Below are 13,234 nucleotides of genomic sequence, written 5' to 3' on the forward strand. Positions count from 1 at the left end.
CTCACCTTATACAAAAATCAACTCAAGATGGATTAAGACCTGAAAGTATAAAAATTCTAGAAGATAACATTGGAAAAACACTTCTAGGCATTGGCTTGGGCAAGTATTTCATGACGAAGAACACAAAAGCAAATGCAATAAAAACAAAGATAAATAGCTGGGACCTAATTAAACTAAAGAGCTTTTGCACAGCAAAAGGAATAGTCAGCAGAGTAAACAGACCACCCACAGAGTGGGAGAAAATCTTCACAATCTATACATCTGACAAGGGACTAATATCCAGAATCTACAACAAACTCAAACACATCAGTAAGGAAAAAAAAAAACAATCCCATCAAAAAGTGGGCTAAGGACATGAATAGACAATTCTTGAAAGAAGATATACAAATGGCCAGCAAATATATGAAAAAAATGCTCAACATCACTAATGATCAGGGAAACGCAAATCAAAACCACAATGTGATACTACATACTCCTGCAAGAGTAGTCATAATAAAAAAAATCAAAAAACAGTTGATATTGGTGTGGATGCAGTGAACAGGGAACACTTCTACACTGCTGCTGGGAATGTAAACTAGTACAGCCACTATGGAAAACAATGTGGAGATTCTTTAAAGAACTAAAGGTAGAACTACCATTTGATCCAGCAATCCCCCTACTGGGTACATACCCAGAGGAAAAGAAGTCATTATTCAAAAAACATACTTGCACATGCATGTTTGTAGCAGCACAATTCACAATTCCAAAATCATGGAACCAACCCAAATGCCCATCAATCAATGAGTGGATAAAGAAACTGTGGTATATACATGCAATGAAATATTATGCAGTCATAAAAAGGAATGAATTAACAGCATTTGCAGTGACCTGGATGAGACTGAAGACTATTATTCTAAGTGAAGTAACTTGGAAATGGAAAACCAAACATCTTATGTTTTCATTGATATGTGGGAGCTAAGCTATGAGGACACAAAGGCATAAGAATGATGCAGTGGACTTTGGGGACTTAGGGGGAAGAATGGGAGGGAGTGAGGGATAAAAGACTACAGATATGATGCAGTGTATACTGCTCGGGTGATGGATGCACCAAAATCTCACAAATCACCACTAAAGAACTTACTCATGTAACCAAATACCATCTGTACCCGAATAACTTATGGAAAAAAAAAGATGTCCCATGTTCAAACCCAAATCATTAAGAGGGTCTTGGGGTAAGATAACATGGGGAGGAGGAGAGCAATGTGTCCTAGAAATTTCATGTTATCGTGGGTTTTTTTTTTGTTTTGGTTTGGTTTTAGTTGTTTTTTGTTTGTTTGTTTGTTTGTTTTCTGAGACAGGGTCTTGCTTTGTTACCCAGCTTGGAGTGCAGGGGTGTGAGCATAGCTCACTGCAGCCTCAAACTCCCAGGCTTAAGCAATCCTCCCACCTCAGCTTCCCAAGTAGCTAGGACCACAGGCATGCACCATCATGCCTGGCTAATTTTTAAAATTTTTTTGCTAGAGACAGAGTCTAACTATATTGCCCAGGCTGGTCTCCTGGCCTCAAGCGATCCTCCCACATTGGCTTTTCAAAGTGCTGGAATTACAGGCCTGAGCCACCGTGCCAGGCCAGCGTTATCTAATATGGCATTTATCAGTGTTGTGGTGACCATTCAGCCCAGTGAGACAGTTTCACTAAATGTTCTTCTGCCCTTGAGTTTCTGTTTGTGAGAGAAAATACATTCACTGCCTTGGTCGCTTAAGCACAACTTATGAATAATATGTTGGAACAAATCTCAGATCATTTTTCTCTGTTACTAAAAGCTTACATTAATATCCATGTTAACATAAAGGCTTAACAGGAAGTCCTGTGATGAGTTTTATGATGGGAAATGTAGTGATAGACTCTAGGTTCCCGTGGGTGTGTGCTGTTTTCTTCTTTTCTCAACCTTGTATTCACCTCTATGTCCACTGTCTTCCCCATTCCCCCCGACCCTTTCTTTTCCTATCCACTGCTTTTGTAATTTCTTCATCTCACTTCCTTTACACTCAGTAAGGTGATAGGATCCTTGGGGTCTTCATAGTTTGTGAAAAATAATCATACAGGAAAAGAAATCCCTATGAGTATTAATTCTGCCTCTTGGCTTATGTGCAAATCTTCACCGTGTTATGTGTAAGTATCGATTCCAACACTGAGTTGCAGTCCCTATGCGGCTCCACGTCTGCCTGACTGCACATTCATGCTACACTATGACTGATGGTGTAGATCTTTGAAGATCAGCACGATATCTTTCCCATTCCAGGTAACATCTACGAGCCTCCCAATTAGAAAAATAATAGTTCTGCTATAGGATTTGTAAAATTCCAAAGCTTTCATGTTTACGTTTTTTTGTCTATTAAACTCTGATTTCTGAGGAACTTAGAAGGGAGTCTTAAAGCATTTTAGATCATATGAAGCTGCTTACAGCATAGATGAAGCAGGGGTCTTTAATGGAGATCCCTGGCTTTTCTATATCCTGTTTTTTGGACAATGGGCAAGCATGAATCTCCCATCTGTGAAATGGGAATGACAAGAGCCCACCTTCCGGGAATACTATGAAGATCACACAAATTCAAAGACAAAAAGTAATTAGAAGAACGCCCAGCACAGAGTCCAGCTAGCTGCTGTTACATTGGTAACAGGGGAATGATAATAGCATCTCCGTACAGAGCGGAGGCCATGATTAAAGGTGAAAACGCCCAATGTCTGGCACATAGTAAGGGGTCATATATTAGGACTCATTATTAATCCTATTGGCATGATTATTCCATGTCTAAGAACATAAATATCAAGGACATTCTCTGACCCCAGTGGAGTCAGGTGCAAGTTGTCAAAAATCTGTAAGTGATTCTGCATTCCACAAGGGCACTTTCCACCAGGAACTCTGTTGAACCCTAACGGTCCTGGTTGATTCACAGCTTAAACTATTCCGTAAGATGAAGAAAGAATATGATATCTTTACAGCTTGGGATCCACTCTGCAATTTTATGAAGTGCGTATTAGCCACTATTACTAGTGTCATTGTCAGGAAATTGGCTCTGTGGGGATTGGAGAAAATCTCTATGAAGTGGCCTAGAGATAAGAAGCAGGTGAAGACAGAATCAGCCTCCAGTCTTGGTCAGAGAAAAGGAAATAACGGGCACCCCTGTTACCTCTCCTGTTGTTATCCCAGCCCTTGCAGTAATGCAGGCTCGAGCAATTTGCCTGAGAGTGATAATAGGGCCCCTGTAACTCAAAGAAGGTGGCAGGGTCCAGAATAGAAAAAGGCAGGTGTATTAGTCCATTTTCACACTGCTGATAAAGACATACCCCAGACTGGGCAATTTGCAAAACAAAGAGGTTTAACTGGACTTACAGTTCCACGTGGCTGGGGCAGCCTCACAATCATGGCAGAAGGCAAGGAAGAGCAAGTCCTGTCTTACGTGAATGGCAGCAGGCAAAGAGAGAATGACGAAGGCGCAAAAGCGGAAACCCCTGATAAAACCATAAGATCTCATGGGACTTATTCACTACCACGAGAATGGTATGGGGGAAACCGCCCCCATGATTCAATTACCTCCCACTGGGTCCCTCCTACAACATGTGGGAATTATGGGAGTACAATTCAAGATGAGATTTAGATGGGGACACAGCCAAACCGTATCAGCAGGCAAGTCACCCAGGGGACAAGATTTAAGATGGCACTAGTTCTCAGGCTCCTGCAAGTGCAAAGATGGCACCTGACTGTGAGAGCCTCCTTAAGGTTTGAGCTGTGGGTGAGACTCATCTGTCTCACCCTAGTCTTAGCCCTGAAAGGTAATTCAGATGATGAAAAATGTTTTTTTGTCTCTTTTTTTATTTTTTATTTTATTATTATTATACTTTAAGTTTTAGGGTACACGTGCACAATGTGCAGGTTTGTTACATATGTATACATGTGCCATGTTGGTGTGCTGCACCCATTAACTCATCATTTAGCATTAGATGATGAAAAATGTTTAAGAAAAGAAGTGCAATGTCATTTCAGATGTAGCTTCAGTGAAACATACTTAAATTGTATCCTGCTTTTTTCAAAAATATATTTCTGTAATCAATTATCTATGAATTAATTATTGACTTCTTTAGCCTAGTCAGTTTGGAGTGGAAAGGTCTCTGTATAGCTAGAGGTAAGTTGATGATCAATACCTGACCAGCATGGGGTTTCAGGCAGAGTAAGGGGCTGAAATTACAAGTGTCTCTTTGAACTGCAGATGAGCTCTTTTGTTAGCTTTGTCCTTTTTCCTACTCAAGACAATGGTATTTGATGATATGACAAGGAAAGTAGCTACTATTCTTGGTCCTCATGAATCCTAGGCACTAGATAGAGTGTTTATCTACATTGTCACTGAATCCCCACATCTGTGAGACAAATCCCTTTATTATCAATATTATATAGATGAGTTCATTGAAGTTCAGAGAGTCTGAGAAATTTACCCAGGATTATGCAATTAAGATGTGAATAGACAGTCAAGATGGGAACCAAGTTTACTTCCTGAGCTCTTAATCTCTGTGTATTATTAACCAATACCTGTGTTGGCAGAAACCAAATGCTGGGTGGTTTTTAATAGAGACATTTCTTTTCATACTGGGACCTGCTGCAGATCTATGGGGTTAGACTGACCAGAACCAGAGGGGTCTGAGGCTCTATGGACTCGGAGTGACTACTGATGACTTACAGCCATGGGTTCTGTAAAACATGATCACTATACAGTAAAGGATCTCTACAGGTTGAGGATGAAAAGACCAGTTTTAGTGAGGAACTACTTTCCAGAATGAACGGACTCCTGATTTAAGAATGTAATCCAAACTCCTCATCATGGCCTTTGCAGGGCTTTGCAGGATGCAGCCTCTGTCCTGTCTGCACTCTGGCCTCACCCCTCCCACTCACCCTTCACTCCCTGAGCTCCTGTTCCTCTAGTCCGGCTCCTACTCACCACACTTGGTCTCCAGTGGTTACTCTAATTGCAATGTTCTTCCAGATCTTCACATGCCCGAATCCTTCTCATTATTCAGGTAGTAGATAAAATGCTACCTCTCAAAGAATATTTCTCTGAACACTCCATCAAAGTCACTCTCGTGACCTCCTCCCAAGGACACTTAGGAGGGTCCTGCATAACCCTCTCTCACTATCGTGTCTCCCTGCTTCAGTTTCCTCAATGCACTCATTGATAACTAAAGTGATCCTTTTTGTCAACTTATGCTTTTTCTTCTCTATTTTAATAACAGGAACTCCAGAAGAGAAGGGCCTTTTTCCACTGTGTCCATTGATGAATCTTTATCACTTAGAATGGAATATGCCACATAGTAGATGCTCAATAAATATGTTGAATTATTAAATAAATTAAAAAGTACTTTTAGTCATATTCATGTTACCATTAAGATTACCATTTGTTTGCAACTGCATTGCTTTCCCCAAGAGATACTTAGCATCAGTTAGGGATACTTTTAGCTGCAAGTAACAGAACAGTTAAGTAACAGTGGCTCAGACCAATAGGGTTTGCGTTTCTCATATAACAAACAAACAAACAAAAAACTGGAGGTGGGTGTTTTCCATAATTGGTTTAGTGACTCAACAAAGTCAGGGCCTCAATTTTTATAACCCAAGTCACTTTTTCCTTTTGGTCTTAAAATGGTGGCTGCAGCTCCAGCAGTCATGTGCACAGTGAAGACAGGAAGGAAGTGGAAGATGAATCAGCAACAGCTGCAACTTCTCCAATTTACAAAAGACACGAAAGCTTTCTCAAAAGCTGTGTATTTTCCCTCAGCAATTTCCATTTATGTCTCATGGGGCACCTTAGTGGCAGATGAATCTGGGAATGGGGTATTTAATGTTAGCAGCCTCTAGCCTGTAAATTAGGGTTAAGGAGAGGGTAAGGGCTTTTATGGCTGTCTACCACACACTTTTTTTCAATTTAACGTAATTGTTAAGCTGAAGAGTCAATAAACACATGAAGGTGAACATCATTAGTCATCAAGGAAATGTAAAATAAATCACATTTGTGAAACTCTATGAGTCATCACAATGGCTGCAATTAAAAATTCTGGCAAGACAGGGCGTTGGCAAAGATGTGGAGTAACTGGGATCCTCCTGCTTTGCTGGTGCAATCAATATAGCAAGAGAACAATCATTCTGGGAAATAGTTTGCATGTTTCTTAAAAAGGTAAGCATTCTCATCCAATATGATTCAGAAATCATGCCTTTAGGTATTTATTCAATAAAAATAAAAATATATGTCCTTACAAAGACTTGTGTACAAATACCGTTTTGTTTTTAATAGGTGATAGTCTAGAAACAGCCCCCCCGCCAAACAAAAACAAAAACAAAAACAAAAACCAATTTTCATATATACAATAATATGGATAAATCTTAAAAAACATTTTGCTTAGTAAAATAAGCCAGACACAAAAGGATACATACTGCAGTCATTGTCCTTCATAACAGGGATATGTTTTTTTGTTTTATGTTTTTTTAGAAAATTTGTTGTTAGGCAGTTTTTTCAGTGTGCAAACATTATACAGTGGACTTACATGAACCTGGAAGGTAGAGCCTACTACTCACCTAGACTGTATGGTGTCGCCTATTGCTCCCAGGCAACAAACCTACACAGCATATTGCTGTACTGAATACTATAGACAAATGTGACACAATGGTAGGTATTTGTGAGGCTAAACATAGAAAATGCACAGTAAAACCACGGTATTATAATCTTATGGGACCATCTTTGTATATGACATTATTATGTGGGCCATGACTGTATGATTCTTTATGTGAAATTCTGGAAAAGACAAATCAAGCCAACAGTGACACAGCATGTCAGTGAGGCCCAAGGCTGTAATTGCAAGAGTGTGCACAATGAAGTGGTGATGATGGAAGTGGTATATACGTGACAGGCTCGAGCAGGTCCTGAAGGTGCAAGTAAGTTACATGAGGAAGGGACTCAAATGCTCATGGCCTTCACTCCTGCCACCCGGCCTTCTCTCCCCCAGCTGGCACTGATGGCCTCGTGGGGAGTTTCCTATGCTCAGTTGACAGAGGAAAGAAGACTAGGGTCTGGTGTACAGATGGTTCTGCCTGATATGCAGGTACCACCCGAAAGTGAACAGCTGCAGCACTAACAGCCCCTTTCTAGGACACCTTTGAAAGATAGTGGCAAAGGAAAATCTTCCCAGTGGACAGAACTTTGAACAGTGCACCTGGTTGTGCACTTTGCTTGAAAGGAGAAGTGGCCAAATACGTGGTTCTATACTGATTTATGGGCTGTAGCCAGTGATTCAGCTGGATGGTCAGGGACTTGGAAGAAGCATGATTGGGCAATTGGTAACAAGGAAATTTGGAAAAGAGGTATGTGGTGGACCTCTCTGAATGGTCAAAAACTGTGAAGATACTTGTATCCCATGTGAGTGCTCACCAATGGGTGACCTCAGCAAAGGAGGATTTTAATAATCAAGTGGATAGGATGGCTCGTTCTGTGGACACCACTCAGCCTCTTTCCCCAGCCACCCCTGTCATTGCCCAATGGGCCCATGAACAAGGTGGCCATGGTGGCAGGGATGGAGGTTATGCATGGGCTCAGCAACATGGACTTGCCTCACCAAGGCTGACCTGGCTGTGGCCAACGCTGAGTGACCAATTTGCCAGCAGCAGAGACCAACACCGAGCCCTCGATATGGCACCATTTCTCAGGGTCATCAACCAGCTACTTGGTGGCAGGTTGATTATATTGAACCTCTTCCATCATGGAAAGAGCAGAAGTTTGTCCTCACTGGAATAGATACTCCAGTTATGGGTTTGCCTGTCCTGCATGCAATGCTTCTGCCAAGACTACCATCCGCGGACTCACGGAATGCCTTATTCACTATCATGGTATTCCACAGAGCATTGCCTCTGACCAAGGCACTCACTTTATGGCCAAAGAAGTGTGGCAGTGGGCTCATGCTCATGGGATTCACTGGTCTTACCACGTTCCCCATCATCCTGAAGCAGCTGGATTGATAACATGGTACAATGGTCTTTTGAAGTCACAATTACAACACCAGCTAGGTGACAATACTTTGCAGGGCTGGAGCAATGTTCTCCAGAAGGCTGTGTATGCTCTGAATCAGTGTCCAACATATGGTGCTGTTATCCCATAGCCAGGGTTGATGGTTGTAGGAGTCAAGGGGAGGAAGTGGAAGTGGCACCTATTACCATCACCCCTAGTGACCCACCAGCAAAATTATTGTTTCCTTTTTCCCAGGACATTGCGTTCTGCTGGCCTAGAGGTCTTAGTTCCAGAGGGAGGAATGCTGCCAACAGGAGATACAATGATTCCATTAAACTGGAAGTTAAGATGGCCACCTGGCCACTTTAGGCCCCTCCTACTTCTAAGTCAACAGGCCAAGGAAGTTACAGTGTTGGCAGGGATGATTGACCCAGACTATCAAGATGAAATCAGTCTACTACTCCACAATGGAGGTAAGGAAGGGTATGAATGGAATACAGGAGATCCATTAAGGTGTCTCTTAGTATTACCATGTCCTGTGATTAAGGTCAATGGGAAACTGCAAGAGCCCAATCCAGGTGGACTACATGTGGCCCAGACTCTTCAGGAATGAAGGTGTGGGTCACTCCGCCAGGCAGAAAAACAAACAAAACAAAACACCATGACTTGTTGAGGTGCTTGCTGAAAGCAAAGGGAATACAGATTGGGTAGTAGAATAAGGTAGTTATCAATACCAACTACGACCATGTGACCAGTTGCAGAAACGAGGACTGTATGAGTATTTCCTTCTTATTTTGTTAAGAACATGTTTGTGCATGTATACACATGTACTAAGAAAATATCTTCATTTTTTATTTCCTTTATTTTCCCTTTATCATGTGATATAAGATTTGTTGACTCCAAGTCAGCATTTAAGTATTGTTAACTTTATGTAATGGCATTTATATTAAGGATTGGTGCACTTAAGTTTGTACGAAGGATAGCTGTATTATGTTAGGCATGATTATAACCTCATTATTGTCTCTATTTGAAGATTATGTATGATTTCAGGAGATGTGTATGGGTTCAGTTCCCTTGAGCATTAAAGGAGCTCACAGCCAGAACAAGGCCTGACCAAGGGTGAGGGGCTCAGAGAACAAAGCCACATTTCTGCTGCTATTATCATCATCCTCCTTGTCTTGGAGTGAGCACACCCAGTACCCACAGAGCATGACATTAAGTTGAAAACATTTAAATAGTAGTCAGACCAATCACCTCCCCCCATTCACAACCCTCCAGTGATTGCATATCTCTTCAAGTAAAGCCACAGCCTAGCTGTAGACTACAAGGTTCTGCACTATTAGCTCCTCTCACTCCTTATCAGTGGGAGGCCTCGGTAACCTTTGCTGTCCTGCCCCATTCTGCATTTCTGTATGTTTCACCTGCCCAACTGCTGCCCCAGGTGATGTCCACAGGGACTCATGCTAATTGAGCCCCAACAGCAGGCTGCTCTCGGCATTAGGTAAGAAACACACTTAAAACTTTCAGTCCTGAGCAGGAGCAACTCTTACTACACTAGTTTACAGGTGATGAAGCTGAGGCCCAGAGAGATGCAGCCACATCCCCAAGGTCCCAGGGCATGTGGGGAAGCCTGCCTGGATCTCATGCAGGTATGGGGGAGCCAGCAGCCTTCCTGCTGGGACAACTGTTTACAGGAGCTCTTGTCATGCTCTGTGGGTAGTGGGTGTGTTCGCTCCAAGATGAGGTGGATGATGGTAACAGCACTAGGAATGTGGCTTTGTTCCCTGAGCCCTCACCCTTGGTCAGGCCTTGTTCTGGCTGTGAGCTCCCTTCATGCTCAGGGGAACTCTCAGGCCAGTGTTACTGCTAGACTCACGCTACTCATACTTCTTCCATGGCAGGCTCTGACTCTCCCTTGCCGCAGAGGCAGTGGAGCACAGAGAGGTTATGCAGCCTGTTGTAAATGTTCTATGCTCAGCTTAGCGGTGAAGAGTCAGATGTTGTGGGTTAAGATATGGCCTTGTAGTTTTTTACTGGGGGTCCTTGAGGTCTCTCATAACCATTCTGGGCCTCAGCTATTTTATCTGTAATCAGCAGAAATGTGTCCCTACCTCCCTGGATTGTGGTAAGGAATGCCTGAGTTCACTTTGGTTAAGCACTTAAGGGAATGGATGGTGGATACTGCTTGCTTTACGAGTGCTAGTTAGAATTTTGATTACTGACCTGGGAACCAGTGAGGGCTTCATAAAGGCTGCTCCTCTTACTGCCCTGTCCCCTTGATCAAAGGCTCTGTCCAAGCCAGGTTTCCTGACCCCAGGCCAGCTCCTGGGTCTTGCACACACCCAGTTCCTCATGAGAATGATGTGGATACTGTCTTTGATTTTCCCTCTCTCTCGTCTTATCATCACAAAGTCCAGTGAAGCCTCTTTCCTAGAGACTTCCTGATTCTCTGAACTTGATGCCTGCTGCCCTAACATGAACCTAGGCTTCGTTATGTCTCAGCATGTGTATTAGAGTATCTGCATAGCAGGTCCCCTTCCAGTGGGCCTTCATTCCACAACGAAAGGAACAGGAGTGCTCTCAAACAGGAATCTGGCTGTGTTACTGCCCGGCCTAAGACCTTCTGAGATGCCTTCTGTTGTCTATGAGATAAAATCCAAACTTGGCCATATGAATCTTCATTACTTCTCCCCATTATGGCTAAAGATTCCATTGGTCCAAGGCCATCTTCTCTCCTGAATTCTAAAGCCCACTTCCTTGCTTCCTCTCGGTTCTGATCACCCACCTCTTCACTTTCCACCCAATCCCACCTGAGAAGGAATCACTTCCAGTCCTTCTTCAACTCCTTGAATATTCATGTCCCTTTGCTGTGTGCTTCCAGATCATTCTAGCAATGCTGAACACAGTATTTCATTACCCCCTGTGAAGGCAAGAGACACATCTGTCTTATCACCTCTCTCCCCAGCACCCAAGATGCTGACATGTGGTTCATGGCCCCACGTAGCAATGGGAAGAATGAATAAATCCGCGGTTCCAAAGCCCATGCTCTTTCTTCTATGCGGCAGTACGGCTCTGGACGATCCAATGAATCTAATGCTGTGTTTTTTAAAAATTACTGATCATTTTCAATTTAGACCCTAAAAACATATCACTGAGTCTACCAAATTCAGCTGACTGGTATTAATTGAGCTGATTTGATGAGTTTATTTAAGAACTCACCTGGTTTTTTGCCAGTTATTTACATAACATTTCCTTACTCGATCAGGAAAAATGCAAACTAAAACTGTTTCATTTTTCATGAGGTGATCAAATATAGTTTTAGCTAGTGTAATGCCTTACCCCCAAGGAGAAATATGCTAAGAAAAGAGTAGGTTATATAATAATATTAAAATTTATTTTCTGTAGGAAAAATTCTGGAAGATTCTGCACCAAAAATTAACATTATGTACCTGTGGGGGTAAAATTGTGAGAAAAGGGAAGATTTCATGTTTTCATAAAAAATACTTCAATGTGAAGAGGTTTTTTTGTTTGTTTGTTTTTGACATAGGGTCTCACTCTGTCACTCAGGCTGGAGTGCAGTGGCACGATCGTGGCTCGCCACAGCCTAGACCTCCCAGGCTCAGGTGATCCTCCCACCTCAGCCTCTTGAGTAGCTGGGATTACAGGCACATGTCACCACGCCTGACTAATTTTTGAATTTTAGTACAGACAGGGTTTTGTCATTTTGCCCAGGCTGGTCTCGAACTCCTGAGCCCAAGCAATTCTCCCTCTAGGGCCTCCCAAAGTGCTAGGGTTAGAGGTGTGAGCCACCGCGCCTGGCCGAGTTTTTTGAAGAAAAATGTTTATGGCTAATTGATAATATTCATAAAATGTTTTCTAAAATATTAAAAAGAACAAAATTGTCAGCATGTACATGTTCAAAATTCTACAGTTATTTCATTAGATGCAGAAAAAGCATCTAACAAAATCCTTCATTGACCATAATGCAAAAAATAAACATGTAAAATTATAACCAGCATGGAAGAATATTTGTCTGTTACAGAATAGTCACAATAAGTAAGCTATAGCACATATTATACCTAATGGCAAAATGTTGAAAGCAATCTTTGTCTGGAAATGAGACATGGACATCCAATATCACCAGTTCTGTTACACATTGTACTGAAGCCCTAGCCAATCTGCTAACGGAACAAAAGGAAACAAAGCAATTAAGGATTGGGAAAGAAGAAATAAAACTGCCGTTATTTGCATAGTATAATCATATATACAGACATTATTAAAATATAGAGATAATTTTAAAAATTAATGAGTAAATTTAGAAAGAAAGTGTGAATCTAATATCAATATAAAAAATCAACCATTTTTTATGTTCCAGTAACAGACACTCAGAAAATAAATTAAATGTTGCAATTTACAATATGATGAAAAGATACAATGTGAAGACTAAATCTAATGAAAGATATTCAAGATTCCTACAGTGTAAACTATTACACATTGCTCAGATAAATTAAACAATGTATGCATAACTGGTTATACAACAGTCACGGAATAGACATCCTAACGTAAACCTCTTAATATAGTTTCCATAAAACTCCAGTCAAAATCTCAGAAGATATTTGACAAGTTTATTCTAAACTTCACGTTAAATGCAAAGGGCTAGGAATAGCCAAGAAGATCTTTAAGAAGAGAAGTGCATTGGAAACAGTGCATTATCAGAAATAATACAGTGCTGTCATAATTGCCTCAGCATGGAATGGGTGCAAAAATAGAGAAATAGGCCAATGGATCAGAACAGCACACCTAGAAACAGATCTGCCTATGTATAGACACCTGACTTATGTCAAAGATGACTCTGCGTTGAGATGGAGAAAGGGCTCTTTTTGGTAAATAGTGCTGGGTTCATTGGTATATTATACTGAAAAAATAATAATTATGACCATTGTCTCACACTACATAAAAAACCAGTTCCATGTGAATTTTAGAGCTCTCTACAGAAGGCAAGACACTGGACTTCTAGAAGAAAACATGTCTGGGTAAGCAAAGATTTTTTAAACAAGATGCAACAAGCAATAGACACAATCAAACATTGATAAATTAGACTACACTAAAACTAGGAACTTCTATTCATCAAAATACCACATTGAGAACATGGAAAGGCAAACCACAGAATGGCAGAAAATGTTTTAACATATAAAATCAACAAAAGGCACATCTCT

The sequence above is a fragment of the Symphalangus syndactylus genome, chromosome 13 (genome assembly GCF_028878055.3).
Source record: "Symphalangus syndactylus isolate Jambi chromosome 13, NHGRI_mSymSyn1-v2.1_pri, whole genome shotgun sequence".
NCBI lineage: Eukaryota > Metazoa > Chordata > Mammalia > Primates > Hylobatidae > Symphalangus > Symphalangus syndactylus.